This window comes from Spermophilus citellus, assembly GCF_964194105.1.
Source record: "Spermophilus citellus genome assembly, chromosome: 17".
In the NCBI taxonomy this organism is placed as follows: domain Eukaryota; kingdom Metazoa; phylum Chordata; class Mammalia; order Rodentia; family Sciuridae; genus Spermophilus; species Spermophilus citellus.
Genome location: NC_138199.1, coordinates 53190800 through 53195043, shown reverse-complemented (window position 1 = coordinate 53195043; position 4244 = coordinate 53190800).

Here is a 4244-nt window from a genome sequence, read left to right as displayed (position 1 = left end):
TATTTAGCTTAACTCCAACAATTTTGTACTTTAATAAAATGTTCTAAACATTGCAAGCCATTCATTGCCCCCTTTTATGACCCACACTACACCTTACTTTAAAAAACTGGGTAGAATGGCATGCCCCTATAAATCTCAGCTACTTGGGAGGCTGAGGCAGGATTGCAAGTTACATGAACAAAGGGCTGGGAGTGTGGCTTAGTGGTTAAGCGACCCTGAGTTCAATCCCTGGTACCAAAATATGTGTGAGATATATATATATATATATATATATATATATATATCCCTTAGCCAGGTGCACTCACTAGTGCACACCTGTAATCCCAACAAATCCAGAAACTGCAAGCAGGAAGATCACAAGTTCAAGGCCAGCCTTTGTGGTGCTAGGGATGGATTCAGGACCTTTTACATGCTAGGCGTGCTCTACCACTGACTTATACCCACAACACCACCTACCTATATTTCTTTTAAAACTTAACATGAATCCACAATTATTTCCAAGCAGGAAGATACTAATATATAGTTCTGTAACAATAAAACGGGAAATAAGTGTCCAACAATAGAGGACTTCTGATAAAACAATTGGGTTAAACAAATTGTAAAGGTAGAATATCAGGTACCTATTAAGTGTGATCATGTGTGTTTATTCACAAGAAAAACTGTTCTGTGACATTGCTGAGTGAAAAAAAGCAGGTTACAAATCAAAGGTGAAATCCCTGTCTTGTTTACAAGATAAATAGTGGGGGAAAAGGCATATAAACCCTCATTAGAAGAAAAATCTGAAATATTTCTTAAAAGAAGTTTGCTCCAGATTAGAAAAGAGCTTACTAACTATAAGAAAAGTTTGTTCCTTGACTCTCTACATGTTATCTTTAAGCTACTGGCATTCAAGGAGACAAAAATTGCAGTGTGGGCTGGGGATGTGGCTCAAGCGGTAGCGCGCTCGCCTGGCATGTATGTGGCCCGGGTTCAATCCTCAGCACCACATACAAACAAAAGATATGTCTGCCAAAAACTAAAAAGTAAATATTTTTTAAAAATTCTCTCTCTAAAAAAATAAAATTGCAGTGCTTAATAAACTTAAATCATTTAGACCTTTTCTAGAATGTATTTTTTCCTATGCATATGAGAAATGGCTTAGATAAATTAATACAAATTACAAAGGGAGAAATGAGATTTTAAAATTGCATTAGTGGATAAATGATTCAGTAATCAATTTAGTAAGCCTTTTTTCTTTCTTTCTTTTTTTTTTTTTTTTTTTTTTTTTGGTACTGGGTATTGAACCCAGGAGCACTTCTTTACCACTAAGCTACAGCCCCCAGTCTTTTTAGTTTTTGTTTTTTGAGTCAGGGTCTTGCTAAATTACTGAGTGCTTCACCAAATTGTTGCAGCTGGCCTTGAACTCAATTCCCCCAAGTAGCTAGAATTCAGGCATGGGCCACTGTCCAACATCTCCCCCTGTTACTGCTACAGTGGATTTTTAAAAGTGGTTTTCAACCATATTTCCTCAAAATGCAATCAAGTTTTGGTTTTTATTTTTTGGTGGTATTGGGGATTGAACTCAGGGCCCCACTCATATAGTACTCTACCATTGAACTACATCCCCAACCCTTTAAAACAGTTGTCCAGGCTGGGCTTGAATTCACAGTCCTCCTACCTCAACCTCCCAGGTACAGATGCGTACCATTGTGTTCAGCTAGAAAAATGTTTGGTTAACTTTTTCTAGAGTGATGTATAGGGCTGAGCTGTGGCTTGGTGATAGAGCCCTGGCCTAGCATGCACCAAGCCCTGGGTTAGATCCCAGCACCACCAAAAAGAAAAAAAGAATATGGGAGGCGGGCGGTGCTGGGGTTGTGGCTCAGCAGTAGAGTGCTCGCCTGGCGCGTGTGAGACCCTAGGTTCCATCCTCCACACCACATAAAAATAAATAAAACAAAGGAATTGTGTCCATCTACAACTAAAAATTTTTTTAAATATATTTTAAAAAGAAGATAATCTGTTCTTGCTTATTCAGAATCCTTAGTAATTCTACTTTGGAAAATTCTATAAAAATTCAAATTTTGTTTAATGTCAGGTGTGGTGGTGCACGCCTGTAATCCCAGTTATTTGGGAGGCTGAGGCAGGATTCTAGGCCATCCTGGGCAACTTGTTGAGACCCTAACTTAAAATAAAATTTAAAAGGGCTGGGGATGTAGCTCAGTGGTAAAGCACCATGGATTCCATCCCCAGTACTGCCAATTTTTTTTTATTTAAAATAAAAGTAACATGGATTATAGTTCTAACATAATGAACTGGAATCACATCAGGAATTGATCACAGATGTTTTTATCTTTCATTCATATGCAGTGAGATGCATTTGCAAATCCAAGCAGAATTTTTACAACATGGAAAAATGAGCTGAACTGACACTTCTCCAAAGAAGAACAAATAATTATATGTGTATGAAAAAAAAATGTTCTACCATGTTAGCCATCAGGGAAATGCAAATCAAAACTTCATTGAGGGGCTGGGGTTGTGGCTCAGTGGTGGGGTGCTTGCCTCACATGTGTGAATCACTGGGTTCAATTCTCAGCACTGCATATAAATGAATGAATAAAATAAAGGTCCGTCAACATTAAAAAAATTAAAAAAAAAACTATATTGAGATTCCATCTGACCCCAGACAGAATGTCTATTATCAAGAATACAAAAAAAACAGCCAGGTGTGGTGGCTCATGCCTGTAATCCCAGCAGCTCAGGAGGCTGAGGCAGGAGGATCGCAAATTCAAACCCAGCCTCAGCAAAAGTGAGGCGCTAAGCAACTCAGTGAGACCCTGTCTCTAAATAAAATACAAAAAGGGCCAGGAATGTGGCTCAGTGGTGAGTGCCCCTGAGTTCAATCTCCAGTACCAAAAAAAAAAAAAAGTACAAAAAACAAGCTGGGCACAGTGGTGCACATCTGTAATCCCAGTGGCTCCGCAGGAGGATTTCGAGTTCAAAGCCAGCCTAAGCAATTTAGCAAGACTCTAAGAAACTTTAGCAAGATCCTGTCTCTAAATAAAATATTTTAAAAAGGTTTGCGGGGCTGGGGATGTGGCTCAAGCGTAACGCGCTTGCCTGGCATGCGCGCAGCGCTGGGTTCGATCCTCAGTACCACATAAAAATAAAATAAAGATGTTGTGTCCACCGAAAACTGAAAAATAAATATTAAAAAATTCTCTCTTAAAAAAAAAAAGGTCTGGGGATGTGGCTCAGGAATTAAACACCCCTGGGTTAGATCCCCAGCCCCCAAAACAATGCCAGGCATAGTGATACATGGCTGTAATCACAGTGACTGGGGAGGCTGAAGCAGAAGGATTTCAAGTTCAAAACTAGCCTCAGCAACTTAGCGAGGCCCTGTCTCAAATTTTTAAAAAATTTCAAAAAGTCTGGGGATGTCTCTCAGTAGGGGGTCACTCCTGTATTCAATCCTGGGTACAGGGGATCCAGATGCTGCAAGGATTTGGGGTGAGGGGCAAGGAACCTTTATACTTTATGTCACAGAATAATCATGTCATCTTTTCTTCAGATCAAAAGTTGGTTTCTAACCTTTCATTGCTTAACAGTCACATAGTACAATTCCGCTCAACAGGCCACTTAAAGGGTAAACAGCAGCCACGCACTCATCAGTGGCACAGAGTTCTACTTTTACATTCTTACACACTGGGAGCTGAGAGCCTAGAATTCTCCATGCACTTACATTGTCATATATCATTTATTTATTTTTAAACAAAATTCTGCATTTTCAAAAAAAATATGGAACACTTTACGAATTGGCATGTCATCCTCGAGAAGGGGCCTTGCTAATCTTCTCTGTCTTGTTCCAATTTTAGCATATGTGCTGCCGAAGCGAGCACTTGTCATCATATTTTAAATGCCAACTTGTGTAGTTTGTTTACAGCACAGCAGTACTAACGGTAAACACATCTCATAAATGAATGGACAAAGAAAATGTGGAATATGTTCACAATATCCACTCATTTCAAGAGTGGAGTTGAGTGAACTTTACCACTGAGCTACATGCCCAGCCCTTTACTTTTTTTTTCTGGTGTGGTGCTGAGAATCCAACCCAGGCATTATGCATGCTAGGCAAGCATTCTTCCACTGATCCACATTCCCAGTCCTTAATTCTTTTTTTTTTTTTTTAAAGAGAGAGTGATAGAGGGAGAGAGAGAGAGAGAATTTTTTAATATTTATTTTTTAGTTATCGGCGGACACAACATCTT